The 19,932-nt window shown below is 36.4% G+C and overlaps 1 protein-coding gene across 29 annotated transcripts in view; it reads right to left on the bottom strand.

Annotated features, from left to right (window-relative positions):
- The window catches only part of LOC107128895 (uncharacterized), a 785,137-nt gene that overhangs the window by 121,146 nt on the left and 644,059 nt on the right, over positions 1-19,932 (bottom strand). For 18 of the 29 annotated variants that reach the window (XR_012430874.1, XR_012430875.1, XR_012430880.1 and 15 more), the window contains one exon: positions 8,568-8,636. The exons of 2 other annotated variants lie outside the window; for them this stretch is intronic. The gene's annotated coding sequence lies outside the window, so the exon portion shown is untranslated. Of the gene's footprint in view, positions 1-8,567; positions 8,641-8,751; positions 8,977-19,932 lie in introns of those variants that run through there. 9 more of the 29 variants (XR_012430882.1, XR_012430885.1, XM_074031460.1 and 6 more) reach the window with 3 other exon arrangements.

The following is a 19,932-nucleotide window of genomic DNA, read 5'->3' as shown; positions in this document are numbered from 1 at the left end:
TGTCTTCCTCTGTAAAATGGGAGCACATCTAATACCTGCCTCACAGGGTTGTAGTAAGGATTAGGCTAGCACTTTGCTCACAGTAGACAATGTAATATTTTTTAACTCTTGTCTGAATGTTTTTTATTCTTAGGAAATTTGCAGTAATCCTAGGACTCTTGTACCTGCCTTTAAAGAGAGGGATAGAGCAAGGTTTTCCTGCCTCCATTTTGAGCCTCCCTGTGAACTGGGTGGGATTAAGCTTGCCCTGACTTTATTAAAGAGCTAAGAATCCTCAGCTGTAGAGATGTCACAGTTTCCTTCTTGCCCTTCGTTCCCAGGATTAGATGCACAGAAGCAGGGAGCGATCACTGTCTGGAACGTCTTAGGCTCATCTAGTGGTCACTGGACGCTCTCAGACTATCAGGTTAACAAATCAAAATAGCACCAATTATAACTGCATGACTAAATTAGTTTCCTAGTATCTCACTATACTCACTAATCTCACCTAGATTCCCCCTTTCCCCACCTTTTCCCCTTCCTTAGACCAGTGGTTCTCAACCTTGACTGCACTTTGGAATAATCCATGGAGCTTTAAAAAATACTGATGTCTGGGTCCCATCCTCAGAAGCTCTTATTTAACTTGTCTAGAGCATAGTCTCAGTACTGGGCTTTAAAAAAATTCCCCAGAAAATCATCACACTTTGAACACTAAAAACTTAAAAAATAACTTAGTTTTCAATGTAAAGCCTAAGCTAACACATGCCAATAATGCAATTAGTAAAAAGACAGAAATTTAGTCATGACACATAAAATTAGTTTCATGTTATTAATAATATTTTGGTATTTTATGATTATTTAGATCCTACTTTAAGGTAAACAATAACTCTGTCCTATCTAGTTCCATAAACATAAGACTGTTGAGTCAACCTGGTGTGAGGAGACACCAGGTTGGAAGGAGAAAAGCAGTATGATGTGCTCCAATCATTTGCTGAAATAGTACTAAGAGCCAGTGGTTGGTCAGAGTATCTTCTCAAGTCTCAGCTCCAGAGATCTAAGAATCTCTCATTTCCTAGTAGCTCTGCTGATTTAGTTGCCAATTTCACTAAAAGGATGTTTTAACCCTAGTTTCATGAGATTAATGTGCCACGATCAGCTGTGATTGAGATATGTTGTAAGAAATATGAAATAATAATAAAGTTCTGGTGTTTGCAGACAATATATTTAAGAATTAATTACAGCAAATTCAAGATTATCCTTGCAATAGTATTGCTTTCACCCATACCCCAATACACTATTTTGAATGGGAGAATATGATGGAGTTACAATTACTATGGGGGACTGCTATTTGACATGAGTGTCCCTGTGGAACAAAGCTTGGGGTTTTATAAAAACCACCCTACCAAGTCAAAGAAGTTCTTCACTGGGCCTCAAGTTTGCAGCAGTGCATACTAATGGAGGGTGAAGGGGAGACCCGAACAAAGGAGCTTCTCTGTGTTCCAGTACCCAGTCTCTTTTTGGGGGACAGAGAGAACCTTGTTTTCTTACATTGGAGACGAAAGCTTGTTTATAAAGTCACACCTTAAGCTATCTCTGCACTGAAAATGGAAAAAAAAAAAAAAAGTCCTAAGTAATTCTATCGATCTTTTCTCATCACTAAAAATCAGTTTATAAACATGTGAAGTATAAATACAAAATTTTTAGGAAAAACTAAAGCCAAATCATTATATATATGTGTGGGGTGGGGATTCTCCTGATATGTGAAGTGCTTGTGATCTGACTAGTAATTTTAACGTCTTCTGTTGAAGATGAAGGTATGAATACTTCATTTAGCTTTTTCATTTGCTAACTAAACTTGCTAGTTGCATGAAAAGAGAAATTATCAGTTAAGTAATCTAACCCAACACTGATTTTTTTAAAAAAAGTTCTGAGCAGAAGGGAAAACGAGGCCTGAAGATGAGACTTGGGGAAGGGAGAAATATGATAAGCACTCAATAAATGATTGTCAGTAGGTAGTTGTCAGGGTAGTGATGATGATAATAAACTTCCCTGAGAACTGTTTTCAAAGTAGTGATGTGCAGAAGGGAACATACTACTCTGACTTTTAAGAGCAATGAGCTATTTTGAATATTACTTATGACTTTTTCATGCTGACACTCATTTTTTTCTAGTAAGAAATTTATAATATAAAATAAAGGATTTTTGAAGAATTTAGTATATGCAAATGGAAATCACCTGGATGCCATTTTCATTGTGCTACTAATTGCCATTGTTTAAGACAAATTATATAATTGTTTTATCCTTTAGTGCCTCAATTTTCATTTCAACATTTAACTTATTAGTGAGTAATCTTATGTGGAATCCTTTGAGTTAAATGAGTTAAGGTCTTACTTTTTAATTTTTAAAGTAAAATGGATCAAAATGAGCAAATACATTTAAAATATACAGTTTGTGAATTAGATTCTTTATTTTCATATGGCCAGTGAAGGGAGAGGCCACATTCAGACTTCAAGCAAAAGTGTGATGGGGTCCTATTATTATCTGTTACTACCAATTCTATTAGTAACAACAAGTTTCAGAAAAGTAATGGGTGGTAGCCCAAGAGGGAAATGCTTATCAAGAGAAAATCAGGAAGGTTTGGGGGTACTTCCCTAAACTTTCAAAGCAGACAGCTATCCTGACTTCCCATAATACATTTCGCTGGGTCACTTCCTGAGACAGAATTCTACAAGGGCCAGTCTGACACATGTGGCCTTTGTTGCACTGTTGATGTTGAAACACTACGTTTTCTTTTCCTTCTGTCTCTTGCTCCTTACTTTAAGCTGCTATTTATTTTATATTGCCCTTTATTTTACACTGACCCTAGCCTACAGTATATGAAATCTCAGTTTTTTCATTCTGCAGATAATTTCTGGCTCTGTGATTTTAGATCCATTACCCTTTACTGAGCTTTTATGTCACTAGAGACAGCTTTGCATTTTAATAAAGTTTCCAATCCTCTAGGGCCCTCTCCCATGAAACAGCTCCAGCTCCCCAGGGCTGCTGAAGAGTTGAGCAGAGAGAGTAGAAGCTTTTGTGGACAGTGATGCTGATGGCAGATAACTCCAGCTGTCATTACAAGATCATCCAGATAAGGGGGAACAATCAAGTAGGGGCTTACGGTCCACTTGAGTTTTTCTGATTGTAAAACAAGCCATTTTTCAATTTAAATAATTTAAGGATTCCAGCTTCTCTATACTCTAAGGCTCATTTAGCCTCTTATTAGCTAACTGTTTCTCCAGTTCAAGAGGTGGAAGGGAAGAGTGCAGATTTTTTGTTATTGTTAATTCACAGCAGTGGGTAGTGGCATGTAAATAAAAAATAAGCCAAACAAATTTGATGAGAAGAGAGAATAGAAATCCATACAAATAATCATAATTGATTTTAAAAAGTTAATTAAAAGCAATAAAAAGAGACAAGTACTGCATGGCCTAGCATATATCAATAGACAAATGACAGAGAGGAGAGACTGAATTAGAAAATTGATTCCCAGATAACTAGAAGAAGGAAGCAGACTAACACAGCTCTTAATTTTAACTTGAAAATCCCAAATTCTTTTCTAAGTCTTTTTCCTCACAGTATTCTGATAATAATTTTATGTCACATTGTTCCCATTGAAGGAAATGCTGGGATGAGAAAGAAAGAAAAAGCAAAACAAAGTCGCAATATCCCAGAGAATTCAGCTCAGCATTGATTCACAGAACTCACCTGTGACACATCCATGATGAAAAATGCAGCTAAGAAACCAGAGTTGGCATAAGGTCCTCCTTCTTTTTATCTTAGTTATAAGCTTTTTTTTTTTTCTTTTAAATTTTGCAATCTTTCCTGCTTCCCTAATCTCTGTGATCAAAGGGCAGTCACCTACAATATTTATTTTCAAGTGGTATACACAGGAGTTAGGAGGCAAGGCATTCACTTTCATACAAGAAAGTGGGACAATGGACAGCAGTCTAACAAGAGGATGAGGCCCTTCTTTAGTCTTTCAAGTGCTCCTTTTTGGCAGGATCATGATTTGTATTTTTGTGTAGGAGCTCTAAGGATGAGTAAGATGCTGGAGAACCATAATATGCCCATGGGCCTATCCTTTTCCTTTGCTTAGGAGACACATTTCACTCCCATGAAGAAAGGTTCCCAGCATGAAGGTCAGAGCCTGAGAGAGAAGGTTGGATAGATAGTCAGAGGAAATATGTCCTGACAGAGGTAGGACCCATGGTTACCGCCAAACAAGGTCTTCTGCTGACACTTGAAAGGAATCTTCTTATATGGAAGGTAGTATCAACAGCTAAGATGCCACAATGGGAGGGAAGACCAGAAAATGTGTTTTCTTTTCTTTTTCCTTCCTCCTTTCCTCCCTTCCTCTCCTTTTCTTCTCTCCTTTCTTCCTATCTCCTTCCCTTCTAAGCAATAGAAGCCCATCTTTGAATTGCTAGAGAACTATCATAGACTCAATTGCTGGAACATACGTAGCTTTCAAAGAAATACTATTTCTATCTCTATTCAAAGACAGGACTACTGAACTGGTGGGTTTTTCCTTCCCCCTTTCCCTCTTCTCTCATTTCAGAATGAGGAAAAACAACAACAAAAAACATAGCCAGATAAGCTATGAGTGTCAGAAACAGCCAATGTTGCTTGTGCTCCCTGTATTCATTCATTCCCCTTCCTTCCTTCTCTCTATCCCTCCCTCCCTCCTTCCTTCCTTCCTTCCCTCCTTTTTTGTTTCCTCCCTTTCTTGCTTCCTTCTTTTCTTTCTTCCCTTCTTCTGACTTTCACATTAGAGCACTTGCAGTGACTTCTTTCCCAGACTGTAAGCTCTGAAAGGTCAGGAGTTCTGACCGATTTACTCATTACTGTATCCCCAGCACTTAGCCCATGCCTAAATATTTGTTGAGTGATTGAATTAATGAGATTTACTACCATAAGATAAAGATAAAAGATTTGTAAACACAGAGCCAGCGAACATAAATAGTATAAACATTACTTTATAGATCTTTTTTATCTGCAAAGGTTTGATTAGAGGAAAATTTCCTAAAATGTGTTAAAAATATTAGCTATATAAATTTATATAAATATAAATTTTATTTTATTTTATTTTTTACCACAATTAGAAATACCATTAAGAAACCTCCAAAATATTACTTTACTAAGAAGTAAGAGGAATCAATCTTTTCCCTAATGACTATAGCAACGCAGCCAGAATGAATAATATTGCCAAATAAAGGGCTTGATTTTGGTCTATAATGTTATAAAATTCCATTTACCACCTAGATACTATATCTTCAGGAAGCATCCTGATTTTGAACATATGGCTGTGAATTTCTTGCTTTTAGCAATATAGTTTAGGAGGCCTGAACATACAGACCCATGACTGTGTCTGGTTAAGAGAGTAAGCCTGGGACCGGGAGACAAGAAACTGGGTGATAAAACTGACATTGTCACTCACTCAGCGTACAACCTTGGGTAAACCCTGCTTTCCTTTTCTATAAGAGCCTCAGTCAGTAATTTTTCACCTTTTCCCCTCCAGCATGGGATTTTCATGAGTAAATCTTAATGGAACTCTAATATACACAGCAGATAATAGCAGAGGTACTCTGGTCTCAAGGGGGCAGGAGCCTGCTTGGTTCTTTGCAAGTCTTACTCCTGCTTCTAGGAGTTAAGAAAAGAATGTTTGTGTCCGTTATAAAGCTTGTGAGCCCCTGTAACTTTATACAGACCATACCGTATGCAGCTGTTAAAGAATATTGAACACTGCCACACTACATGTGGTGAGCGCCTTTTGAATTTCAATATATATTTTAGATTAAAAAGTAAGAAAAATATCACCAGAATGCACTCTTCCCTCAGTCACTTTATGTATACATTTTAACATATAAGCTTGATGGCAAGTTAAAATGGAATGCAAATATTACTCCTGAAAAGTTGCCCATTTATATAGTTTTGTTAGACTCTCTTAGATTTTAATGGGAAGGTTTCCTAATAACAAAAACTGTTAATTACATAAATATGCGTGTTCTTTTCAAAGCCTTACACTATATTATGGATAATAAACAATAGAGAAATAAATACAAAACTGTTTCAACAGAAACACTGCTTCTTGAACAGCCTTTAACATTATGACATGTTTACTGGGAAAATGCATTACCCATGACAGGGTTACAAAAGCAATATTAACCTCCTTGAAATGTAACAGCAAAGTCAGATGTAAAAATCAGCACCAGACATGGTAATGTAACTACTTTTGTTAAGATTATACACAGAATAAAGCAGATATTTAAAGCTACATTAAGGTGTAGGTAAGTAAAGGATCCTTTAGAAGAGTCACAACACACATCACAACTAAAATCATGATGCAGATTGTCCTAAAGATAGCATTCTTGGAGATGAAAACCTTGTGCTTTCTTTTGATTGTTTTTCATTTGGGCATTGCTGCTTTTGCAATTTTGTGCAGGGTGTCAGACATGAAACTTGTCCTTAAAGGAAATTTAAAAAAATAAGATAGACATATCTATCTTTTGGGATAGGCATTTGTTATATTGACAAATTACCAAACACTTTCACTATATCTGATGTGACTAATGAGTCATTGTAATCTATAATCAAAAAGGATGTTTGCTTCTGTAAAAAACAAGAATTTACCCCAAACTAGCTTTTATAATAAGCAAAGAACTCCAAAGTAGTGGTTTAAGATGTATGATGAAATACACACTCTAAAATTGTACTTACCATCAAATGCGAGTTAGATTTACAAAATAATTTTTCATCAAATTTATTTTGTTGCTATTGTTTTATTATAAGACCCATAACTTGTCTAGTCATGTAGTATTGATGTTTAAAAGGGATTCATGTTTTAAAATAACCCTAAAATATTTCATTAAAATCTCTTAGGGAATTTTTCTTATTCTAGAGAATGTTAGCTTGAGGCTTATTTAAAAAATAAAGGTCAAAAGTCAGAAAGGATAATAGCTGATGGTTTTGATAATGCTAATTATATATTACTGAGAATAAACGTAGAAAGGGAAATATGAATACTAAAGAAAGATAAACATCCCAATGCTGGATTTTAAAAAAATAATGAAAAACCCTTAAAATGTCTTTGTACGTCACTGTCATAATTCAAAGACATAATGAAGCCTGAATTAAAAATGTCAGTTTCTGTGAGTGTTGATAACTTGGTTCTTTGTTGGGCAAGTCAAAATGTGTCTGTTTGATAGGCAAAAATGACAGACTAAAAATGGGAGAAGTTGAATCTAAAAAAAGAAACACACACACACACACACACACACACACACACACACACACACGACTTTTAAAAAAGGCCCATAATGTACTTGAAGGAGAAGACCTGTAGGGTAGGAGGCAATATCTTTAGGAAGTCACCAAGCAGCACTAAAAGGCAATGTCCATGGCCAATCAAAACGATTTCTGTGACTGCTGGGGCTCTTGCATCTCTGTCTTTACACTAGACTGGAAACCCTTTGTACTAATTACCAGACTGTACCAGATTTTCTGGTTCAGTTCAATCTTATAATTGACTGACAGTGATGGGCAAGGAGGGGGAAAAATTCAGGCTCACCACTGCAAGCAGAGGGTCAGAAATGGTTTCACAGAGAGCTAGTTACAGGCTGGCACTATAAGCAGGGTTAAGCAAGCATCATCAGCAAGTTCTTCTAATTCCCAGGTTAGAAAGGAAGTTAGGAGGAAAAAACAACAATCCATGGGTGCTCTCATCTTACAGATCAATCCTTGGTATGCAACCATTTTACAAAACATGAATGGAGAATAGCCTTAAGTGTAAATTGTAATTTTAGATGTCACTAAATTTTAGATGATTTTTATTTTGCTTTTGGGAAAAGATAAAAGTTTGTCTCCCAAACTCAAATACAGTCATCTTAAGTTAAGGAGACTTTCATTCTATTTACAGTAAGGAAGAAAAACAATGCTGCTGTTTCATTCCTAGGGCTCAAAAATAATTAAAGTGCAAGGCATATTTAGTCTATGATACATTACATAATCAAAGTTAAGCATTTGAAAGCACTTAACATCAAAATTCTCACATCCTTTACTTATTTGTAATTCACTGATTTAGATTTACTGTGTATCCATAGTTAGTAAAATTGTTACCCATGAATCCATACTTTTTAAAAGAAAAGATTGAATAATAATCTACATGAACTTAGAGTTAATGCATTAAAAAAAAAGAACACATTGAGCAGTGTATTAAAGACTCATTCGGCTAACTACCATTTGTTATTTACTTAGAACTGTTCTCTACCCACTTTATTTCTAACCACAAGAGCAACCATAGCTTTAGCTACACCAAACATTAAAAACGCAGGTGTCAGAATCAGGGTCAAAATGAGAACTCAGGCCATTCGGTAGGCAAGTGAGAATTATGTACTATCATGTTGAGGTCAATTGAATTGAAATTTAATCACAGTTTAAGCCCCTTTTCTTTCCAGGCTAAAGAGTAAGCAACACCTGTGCCAGCAGCAGCTCACATTGCAGTTGACATAGCAGCCAGTTCAATTTTTAGTTACAAGTCAATTACTTACTGGAATAGAAAGAGAACATTTCATTCATTCCATGGATGGCCACTTTTCCGAAGAAACCTGTCAGGCTTTCTTTCTCCAAAAGAAGAAAAGAGAAAAAAAGTGAAAGTTAAAAATAAGTGACGTATTGCAAAGTTTTAGAGCTAGGCCAGTACACTACAGCAGAGAAGTTGTGCAAATAGCTTACCTTCCAAATACTGAACAGAGCTGTCTTGTAAGAGAGGCCTGTCCCAGCTGATAAGTCCTGGGACTTTCCTTATCACAGTATCAAAATTAGGTAAAATTATAATAGGTGATGTACACCTGAGAAGAGCGACCAGCTGACCGTATGAAAGGAAAGAGCAAATGAGTAAAATGTCTTCCCCCAGCTACAGTCAGTCCTGGTGCAAGGGGAATTTCAAATGCACTGGCTATAGACTTTTGTCCAAAGCTGTGGTTCTTTCTTTTTTTCTTTTCTTTTTTTTTTCTTTCTTTTCTTCTTTCTTTCTTTTTCTTTCTTTCTTTCTTTCTTTCTTTTTTTTTTTTTTTTTTTTTTTTTTTTAGGGAAGCTAGATTAGTTCATACAAAACTCAACAATACAGCACTGAAACCCATTGTTGATATTCAACATTTTTCACATAGCGGAACAGAATAGACAATACGGTATCTAGGAAACCATGGGCTGGATTACAAACTGATGATATCTCATCCTTCTGGGGGCCTGTAATCCTTTTTATTACCTACCACAGTAAAAAAAAAAAAAAAAAAAAATCACTACGTGTGTGGGGAACTCTCTCAGAATAAATCAATAACATTGCCATTCTTAGGAAAATAGGATAAATTAAAATGAAATCTTGCTTACAGCACTAAGTCCCTAAGTGCCATTTGCCTTTTATGCAAGTTAATTATTTTTTAAACTGTTCTTATCTTAACCTTTATGTAAACTTCCATAGGTTCGAAAAAATTAAATTATCTGTAAATATTTGCTTAAAAACAGTGTTCACAATTAGCTTGGATGTTCTATTTCTCATAATAAATACTTGAAAAGTTTTTTATTTCCAAGTGTCCAAGATTAGAACCTAAGGCATGAGTACAAAGTAATTTTCATTAATTTGTTTTAAATACATGTGTTGGGTTATTAGTAACCTATATTTATTCCTCCATTAGGAACACAATGAAATTCAAGATTTTCTGGGCTTATTTACCTGATCCAGTTAAATAAATAATTTTTACTTTTAAACTTTTCATTGTCTTTTAAATTTTTCATTTTTAAAATGCATTTCCTGATTATGCATAACCGCAAAGCCATCCTTTACAAGGAAGTTATGCCTATTAACCTTTTTGAAAATCTGGTCCAATCCCTTTTTAAAATGCAATCCAGTTCCCATACTTTTCTTATGCCTCCAAATGGTCTAGGTAGCCACAGAAGTGATTGTTCCTACCAGTTTCTTTTCATCACTTCTGCAATTGACCAATTGACAACTGATTGATGGTTATCTTTTCACTTCAACAATGAAAGAAATTACCATCACTATAGCTATGTACAGTAAATGCCTCCAGAGTAAATTGCATGATTCTAAAATTCTCCTTAGCTCACTTAGTAAAACATCAACACAAAAAAGTTTCTTTTTTGCGCCTCCTTTCCTGTACCACAGATTTGGCCTTTCCTGTCAGCTGCAAAAAAAGAACTTGACAGCTTCTTTAAAAAGAGGAGTATAAAGGAACTTGAATAAAGGATGGCACTGGGCCTGTCTCAAGCAAGTGGCCATTCTTTTGCACTTGGAAAAAAATTAGGCATGTGAGCACAGATAAGCCCTATAAGAATACTCTAAGGAATATTCCTGGTGACCTTGAGATTCTCTTTCCTGCCTTAACCATTCCTGAACATTAGAGAAACAACACAGATTCTGAACATGGAGTTGCCAACTTATTTCGACTAGGATTTTTTTTATTGAAAGTGAAACATCCTTAAATTTTTTTAATTTCGTTTTTTCTTTAGCGTTGCAAAGACTCCCTTGCTCTTTCTAACAGTGCTCCTAAAAATGCTATTATGCAAGTGTCACATTCATTCATTACATGTTGATGGACAAGAGCTTTAAATTCTACTCCAATCTAAATTTACTATAAATGTATATTTTATTCTTACATGAAAGCCCTGAATCTTGTCAAGGAAAGGTATTCAAATATCTTTTTTTCTATCCCTGTGCAATTAAAGTCATTTTTTCTAAGTGAAGTGAATATGCTGCTATAAAAGATTGGGCTGATTTACTGTCTTATTCTCCCACCCCAACTTTAAGATCACTTTTTTTTTTTTTTTTTTTTTTTTGAGATGGATTTTCACCCCGTAGCCCAGGCTGGAGTGCAGTGGTGTGATTTCGGCTCACTGCAACCTCTGCCTCCCAGGTTCAAGCAATTCTCTGCCTCAGCCTCCCGAGTAGTTGGGATTATAGGTGCCTGCTACCACGCTCAGCTAATTTTTGTATTTTTAGTAGAGATGGGATTTCACCATCTTGGCCTGGCTAGTCTCGAACTCCTGACCTTGTGATCTGCCCTCCTTGGCCTCCCAAAGTGCTGGGATTGCAGGCATGAGGCACCGGGCCCAGCCTAAGATCACATTTTTAAAGTGGAAAAAAAAAAAAAAAAAAAAAGGAACCTACACACACCTGAGTAGATGAGAAGCTTGATTTTTCACTATTTCCCTTGATGTTTCAGGTCCATAAAATTTGTTCTACTGAATATTTTTAAAAAATGAACTATAGTTTTATGGTCTAGAATTACTTGGCACAGTTAAACTTTTCCCACTTCATCAATATCATTAGGAATAAATAATTCTTATTCACTAATGACACCATCTAAGATGGGCTAGTTTTCCGCTATTTCTGACCTCAGTTTTTTAATCAAATAGTAAGTTTTTATTAAGTACCAACTTTATGTTTTTTACATGGTAGGCTCTATAGAATGCATGAGAAATATGAGATGAGATTCCGCCCAGCAGAAGTAGATAATTTATTTGTGGAAACAAGATATACTGTGGGAAATAATGAATGAAGATGCACATATTATTTAGATACATTTGCCTGAAACATTATATATTTTCACATACTTGGCATAAAGATGACGCTTAATTTTATTCACTTAAAAATGACTCATAATCTTTCACGTTACCTTTGCAATATTTGTCAGTGATGTTATTATTCAAATATCCCAGGTGACATTCAGGAAATATCACATTTATATCTATAGTTGATCTCTAAACGCATGCTTATACTCGTCTAGCCCTATCACAGGTCATAGCTGCATTCATAAAATTGATTCAACATGCTCTAGTCTACCATCTTTAGCCTCAATCCTTTACCCACAACATGATTTCTGGAATAACCTTACTACAACTCTGCTTTCATCATGCTTTCATCATGTTGTTTTTTTGCTTATTGCATGAAGTCTAAACTTCCCTGTTCAGTTCCCAGGGCTCTGCAAAATACAGTTTCATGGTAGCACCTCTCTAACATTATTTCCCGTCACCCAGCTTGCTATTTATTAATAATATTTCTTACTATTACATACATCATACATGCCTAGATGCACACCATGACATTTCATCTTTAATCTTTATTCTATGTATTCAAGATCCAAATATGCCACAGTAGTACATTTATGAATCTTGTCCTGCAGTAGTATCCATGTAGATCTATTTCTACATATGTTTTATACTTATTATTATTGTTTCTATTATTATTTGATACTAGGACTTGCTCTGTCACCCAGGCTGGAGTGCAATGGCATGATCATAACTCATTGTAACCTCAAACTCCTGTGCTCAAGTGATTACCCTGCCTCAGCCTCCTGAATAGCTAGGACTACAAAGATGTACCACCATGCCTGGCTAATTTTATTTTTATTTACTTATTTTGGTAGAGACAGGTGTCTTGCTATGTTTCCCAGGCTACTCTCAAATTCCTGGCTTCAAGTGATCCTTCCATCTCTGTCTTCCAAAATGCTGGAATTACTTCATTTATTATTGAGTTTGACATACATTTGGCTCAGTTCTAATGCTACCCTCTTATGAAGATTTCCTTATCAAATGAGATAAAATAAATCTGTTCTTCCAGTATACTCAATAGTTCTTGGCATGCATCTTTATTATAACAGTCATAATCTTGAATTGTATTTGCATATTATTTTTCCCAGGCAGAAGTTAAGCCCCATGAGGAAAGGAACTAATCGTATGTATCTTTTTATGTCCAGTTATTGACATATAGATGCTCAATTAATGGTTATTTGATAAAGACATGATCCTTGTTCCTGAGAAACTCTCATTTCAGGGAGGAGTTTCTATTAGCTGTGAGATTAAGATGGTAGCTGAGTAGCTAAAACAAAAAGTATTGGCAGTTGGAACAACAATTTGTTTGTTTATAAAGTAAATTCAAAATTTAAAGTGAGAATTTAAATGTTTTCATAGTGAAGACTATCTATCTCAAAGCCAATCACTTGGAACATAGACAATAACCATTGATACATAGTCGCATTTTTAGGCTAGTCCAAAAAATGCCTATTTGATTATAACTTAGCTGAGTTGTAGTAACACAGCCATTTATCGAACACTTGGTAGTTTGAAGCACTGTAATAAGCACTAAAAATTATTTCATTTACTTTTCAAGATAACCTCATGAGGTGGGTATTATCATTGCTATTTTACAGATAGGAAACTTGGACTTAGAGAGGTTAACAGTTGCTCGAGGCCATCTAGATGGTGAATGGCAGAGCTGGGATTGGAGCTCAGTTCTGTCTGGCTCTAAGGCTCCCATGTTTTACATTACTCAAAACTGACCCCACTGGTAGAGATCGTGTTAGTCCTTAGTTAATGATTCTGAGGAATCTGTATGTGATGAATATTGGGGAAGAAAAGAAGAAGGAAGACGATTTTCTATTTGTTTCTTCATCGTACAATGAGTCTCAGGTACCATAGTTAAAAATCACTCTTTGTGTATTCTGATTTTTCTTTCTTCACACATATCTTACTGACTCAGATGCCCTTCTCAATCTTTCAGGTTCTCATTGTCCTGGTTTTGTTGAAAACTTCTCTGTGGGCCTCTACTTAGACTGTCAATGTTCTTCATACTCCCTTCTTTGCTCCTTCAAAATATCTATTACTTTAGGACATATGGTAATATAAAACCAATCTAGAGAAAGTGATTCTTGCCAACATGTCAGTGATGGATGGATGTTGGATTCTTCTTCTTAATAAGCACTTTGAAACAAATGCTTATTAACCTGAGTAAATATGCAAGGATAAACATTTCAAGCCTTGAAGCTATGCGACGTAAAGCAGATATTTCTCACAGAAGCCTTAATGTATGAACAGAATGGAGTTTGAAACATATATGATGGTGATGTGTGTGAATGTAAGAAATTGTGTAAGCAGACCAGGCCTCCCTAAGAATCAGCTTCCTTAGTGATTTTTAATTTGGGTGGTGCAGTCACAGATCCTTTGGAGAATATGTTGAAGGCTATGCACTCCCTCCTTGGCTACACATGACCTTTTTGCTTATTATTTTATGGAATTAATGGACTTTTGAGGAAACCATGGGGTAAACCCCTACCCAAGGCTATTGCTTTTCTGAGTGGTATTTCCTTTCCTCTACTTCTAAACATACGTATCTTAACCATGATTGCATATTAGAGTTAGCTGGGGAGCCCATTACCAGATATTTTGATTTAGTAGGCCGGTAGTGGGTCCTGAGTAGCAGTAATTTTCAAAAGGCTATCCTAGTGATTCTGTTGTGCAGCTATGTTTAAAAACCATTTTGTAAGCCAGTGATGCTCAAAGCACTGTCCCTGAAGTAGCAGCACCAGCATCACTTGGAAACTTGTTAGAAATACAAATTCTTGGACTCACCACAGACTACCAAATCAGAAAACTCTGGGTATAGAGTCAAGCAACTTGTCTTTTAACAACCCTTTCAGGTAAATTCTGATGAAATCTTAGGTTTGAGGACCGCTGTTCTAAGCGGAGACCTTAGGAACTCTGAGAAACAACTCAATGGCAATGGCCTCATACTTGACTGTTTCGCAAGGCTGTGGTCACTTTGTGAATTTGTGGTTGTTTTAATGTATGGATGGCATAAGAGGGATGGCAGCACAGAGGTAATCATTCTGTCAACAGGAGATATAAACATGACAGACATTGTAATAGAAAGGGCCATTTAAGCTAGCAGAGTGGATGAATTAGACAATAGCAATTGATTTACCTTTACCTCAATACCTGTATTGAGGTAATTGTAACCTCAAATTCCTGTGCTCAGTATGTATTACCTCAATACATACTGAAAGTATGTAGCATGTACAGTGAGAAATAAGCCCAAGTGCAACAATGCAGGGAATACTTACAGTTGGAGACAAGATGGGGAAGAAACAACAGCAGACAGGAGAGAGAAAACTGGCAGAGAGACGGGAAGGAAACCTGAATGAGACAGTGACATAGAAACCTAAAGATAGGCTGGTCAATCTGCAGTTTAAAGTGGGGCCTGAAATTGATTCACTTGATCTTAGAAACTGAAAAGGATTTGGCTAGAACAGGGGTCCCCAACCCCGGGTCACAGTCTAGTACCAGTCAGCCACACAGCAGGAGGTGGACAGCAGGCAAGTGAAGATCTGTATCTACAGCCACTCCTCATTGCTCACGTTACTGCCTGAGCTCTGCCTCCTGTCAGATCAGTGGCCGCATTAGATTCTCATAACAGCGTGAACCCTATTGTGAACTGCACATGTGAGGGATCTAGGTGGCTCCTTATGAGAATCTAATGCCTGATGATCTGTCACTGTCTCCCACCACCTCCAGATGGGACCGTCTAATTGCAGGAAAACAAGCTCAGGGCTCCCATTGATTCTACATTATGGCACATTGTATAATTGTTTCATTATATATTATAATGTGATAATAATAAAGTGCACAATAAATGTAATGCTCTTGAATCATCCCCAAACTATCTCCCTGACCCTGGTCTGTGGAAAAATTATCTTCCACAATACTGGTCCCTGGTGCCAAAAAGGTTGGGACCACTGGGCTAGAAGGAAGTCATTGATAGCTTTTGAGGAATTTAATAGTGGGATATAGGTAAAGCCAGATTGCAGGGATTCAGAAGAGAATGGGAAGAGATAGATGAGACTTAGTGGATATAAACAATGTCTTTTAAGGAGTTGGCTCAGAAAGAAGAAAGGAGGACAGTTATTGGGAGCAGAGGCTCAGGGAAGCCAATGTAAGTTGGGAGAAGTATACATATTCTAAGAAATAAAGGAAGAAGCCTTCAGGAGATTGTATTTGTTAAAGAAGGTGGAAGAGGAGCTATCATGAGAACAAAGTCAGGAGTAGAAAAGAAGTGAAAGGACTCAGAGATGCCTTAGGAATAGAAAAAGAAAGGGAAGGATTCATGCAGGAAAAGGGTTGTGAAGGCAAAGATGATGGGTATGAAATAGGTCTTGCCTGATGGCATCAAACTTATTTGTGAAGTAGGAGAAAAATCATTTATTGAGGCATTATTATTATTAATCTTGGATAAAGGATGGCAGAAAGTAGAGGTGCATAGGGATTAACAAGAGGGAAAAAAACTAAAATGAGGCAAAATTGCATTTCTCTATAGCCTGGCACTGGCTACTTCTTTCTACTTACGAGTCTCTCTTTTGCAAACTTCTCTAAAGTTAACTGTCTCCTGCTTAACTCAGCTTTCCTGACTCCTTTGGTGGCTCCTTTCCTACATGCTCCATAACAGGTCAGGATCCCCAGGGTTTGTTTGCCCTTAGCCCTCTTCTCTTTTCAGTCTCCACTTCTTTCCTGGCTCCACTTCTGTAGCTTTATCAATTTGATTCTCAAATTCATATGCAGCCCCAATCTTTCTTTTGAATTCTAGATCTGCACTTAGCTGTTTTTAGTATCTCAGCTTCACTATGTGTAAAATCAAACCCTTCATCCACTTTACTATAAACTAACTCAAACACGTACTTCTGACTTCAGCATGCTTGTATATCTCAACAGCTTCACCATTAATTGCTTGAGTTTCCAAAGCAAAAAGCCATCAATGATCTCTTCTTACTCCTCAGTCCTGATAACTAATTTTTAAAATCAATTTTATTTATCAAATGTTGCATTTTTTTCCTGATTCATATACCAAAGTTGTTTTTTTTTTTTTTTTCTCCAACTTTTTTTTTTTAAGTTCAGGGGTACATGTGCAGAACATATATCAAAGTTTAATTTTCCATCCTGTTCCATAATAACTTTCTTGCAAGTCTCTTTGGTTCTAATATTTCCCCTCTGTAACTAACTCATCCTCCATTTTATGACAGGCGATGTCATTCTAAAATGCAGATGCGTGTATGCCTCTCACTTTTCCATGTCCTACAGCTATGGTTTCCATAGTGTTCTAAAGAACTCAGGGTTTGCTAGAGATGTTTTAAGGACCTCAAATTAAAAATCTGATCATGAAAATGAACTTATATCATTAATCACAGTCTTTTACTGTATCATACCTGATAGAGATGCACATACCAGTGGAGAAAAGTACAGATGTTTCTTGATTCGTGATGGGGTTACATCCTGATAAACCCATTGTAAGTTGAAAATACCATAAGTTGGGCCGGCATGGTGGTTCATGCCTATAATCCCAGCATTTTGGGAGGCTGAGGTGGGCAGATCACTTGAGGTCAGGAGCTCAAGACCAGCCTGGCCAACATGGCAAAACCCCATCTCTACTGTAAATACAAAAATTAGGCTGGGTGTGGTGGCTCATGCCTGTAATCACAGCACTTTGGGAGGCCAAGGCAGGTGGATCACAAGGTCAGGAGACTGAGACCATCCTGGCCAACATGATGAAACCCCGTCTCTACTAAAAATACAAAAATTAGCCAGGCATAGTGGTATGTGCCTGTAATCCCTGCTACTCGAGAGGCTGAGGCAGGAGAATCACTTGAACCCGGGAGGTGGAGGTTGCAGCAGTGGGCTGAGATCACGCCACTGCACTCCAGCCTGGTGACAGAGAAAAACTCTATCAAAAAAAAAAAAAAAAATTAGCCAGGCATGGTGGTGGGTGCCTATAATCGCAGCTACTTGGGAGGCTAAGGCAGGAGAATTGCTTGAACCCAGGAGGCGGAGGTTGCAGGGAGCGCATATCATGCCACTGCACTCCAGCCTAGGTGACAGAGTGAAACTCTGTTTCAAAAAAAGAAAAAAAAAAAAAAAGTAAAAGAAAATACCACAAGTCAAAAATACATTTAATACCTGATCTAGTGAACATTATGGCTTAGCCTAGCCTACTATCTTATATGTGCTCAGAACGTTTACATTAGCCTATAGTTAGGCAAAACCATCTGACAACACAGTACATTGGAGACTATTGGTTGCTTACCATTGTGATCATGTGGCAGACTAGAAGCTGCGCCTCCCTGCCACTGCCCAGAGTCTTGGGAGTCTTGTACTGCATATCGCTAGCCCAGGGAAAAATAATCAAAATTCAAAATTTAAAGTATGGTTTCTATTGAACACACATGCTTTCTCACCCTTGTTAAGTCAAAAATTCTAAGTTAAATCATTGTAAGTCAGAGACTGTCTGTACATCAAGTCACTAGATAAATGGACTGTTAGAGAAACATAGTTGATACCATTATCTTATAATGCATCCAGAGAAAAAGTTTAAAAAGCATCCACGATGCTTAAAGAATAAGCATGAAGGCACAAAAACTTTCCAAACCAACTGGACCAAAGTCCAATATTGCCAATTACTCTATTTTGCATATCTTTGCATGCAAAAAGAGATATATTATAAATAAAATATATAATGTATATGTAACAGGAGAAGGTACTTAGATCAGCTTTGATACATTAAATCAGGTGGAAAGAATGTGGAAAGCTGTATTTGGACTTTTGGCACAAAAACAATAGTAGAGAAAATAGCAGGAGTAGTGATTTTTATAAAAGTTATTACTGATAATGTGTTTGATTAATCATTTAATTTGCTTAGGCAAGCACTAGCCCTTAAGAAAAGTGCTGCTTTCTTTTCAAGCAGTTTGTTTATTCTATGCAGATCAACAATTTTACTAAGACACAGTCTTTAACACTCCAGGACATTGGTCTGAGCAAAAATTTCTTGAGTGAGACCTCAAAAGCACAGGCAACCAACACAGAAATGTGCAAATGGGATCACATCAAGTTAAAAAGCTTTTGCACAGCAAAGGAAGCAATCAACAAATTGAAGAGAAAACCCACAGAATGGGAGAAAATATTTCCAAATTGCCCATTTAACAAGGGATTAATAAACAGAATACAGAAGAAACTCAAACTTAATAACAAAAAATAATCTGATTAAAAATGGGCAAAAGATCCAAATAAACATTTCTCAAAAGAAGACAGACAAATGATCGACAAGTATATGCAAAAATTCTCAACATCACTAATCACCACAGAAATGCAAATTAGACTACAATGAGATATTATCTCACCCCAGTTAAAATGGCTTTTATTCAAAAGACAGGTAATAACAAATGCTGGTGAGGATGTAGGGAAAGGGGAATGCTTGTATTCTGTTGGTAAGAATGTTAATTAGCGCAACTACTATGGAGAATAGTATGGAGGTTCCTCAAAACACTAAAAAAATAACTACCATATGATCCAGCAATCCTACTGCTGGGTATATATCCAAAAGAAAAAAAATCAATATATCAAAGACATATTTATAATACCATATTTATTGCAGCACTATTCACTATAGTCAAGATATGGAAACAATCTATCACAGGCTGGGAAGGCAAGTGGGCAGGAGGGAGTAGAGATGGTTAATGGGTACAAAAACATTCTACTTCTATCAATAGAATGAATAAGATCTAGTATTGGTAGCACAATTGGGTGACTATAGTTTACCATAATTTGTTGTATATTTAAAAATAACTAAAAGAGTAGAGTTGAAATGTTTTTAACAAAAAGAAAGAATAAAAGCTTGAGGTGATGGATACTCCAATTACCCTGATTCAACTGTTACACATTGTATGCCTGTTTGAAAACATCATGCGTCCCATAAATATATACAACCATTATGTACTTACAATAATTTTTTAAAAGGCGTAGTCATTAAATAAAAAACTATTTCTTTATTTTTCACACATTTTTTCAACATTTATCAACTGCCTACTACATGTACTAGATAATACAGTGTGTTTCAAAATTCACATTTCGGTAAATGAAATTTGCTGACCCTCTCCCAACAAGGTATTGATATGAATATTTCAAATAAACAGTAACACACTTTTAGCTACATCTTTCTCAGTGGTACAATAATTGTGCCAGCTTTCATATCTTTCTGATAATTTTTCACCAGCTGAAAAAGCCTAATATCATAATGTTTACAAC

Source organism: Macaca fascicularis, chromosome 2 (genome assembly GCF_037993035.2).
Source record: "Macaca fascicularis isolate 582-1 chromosome 2, T2T-MFA8v1.1".
NCBI classification, from domain to species: Eukaryota; Metazoa; Chordata; class Mammalia; order Primates; family Cercopithecidae; genus Macaca; species Macaca fascicularis.
The sequence above is the reverse complement of the archived record's forward strand: the minus strand, read 5'-3'. Positions and strand labels throughout refer to the sequence as shown.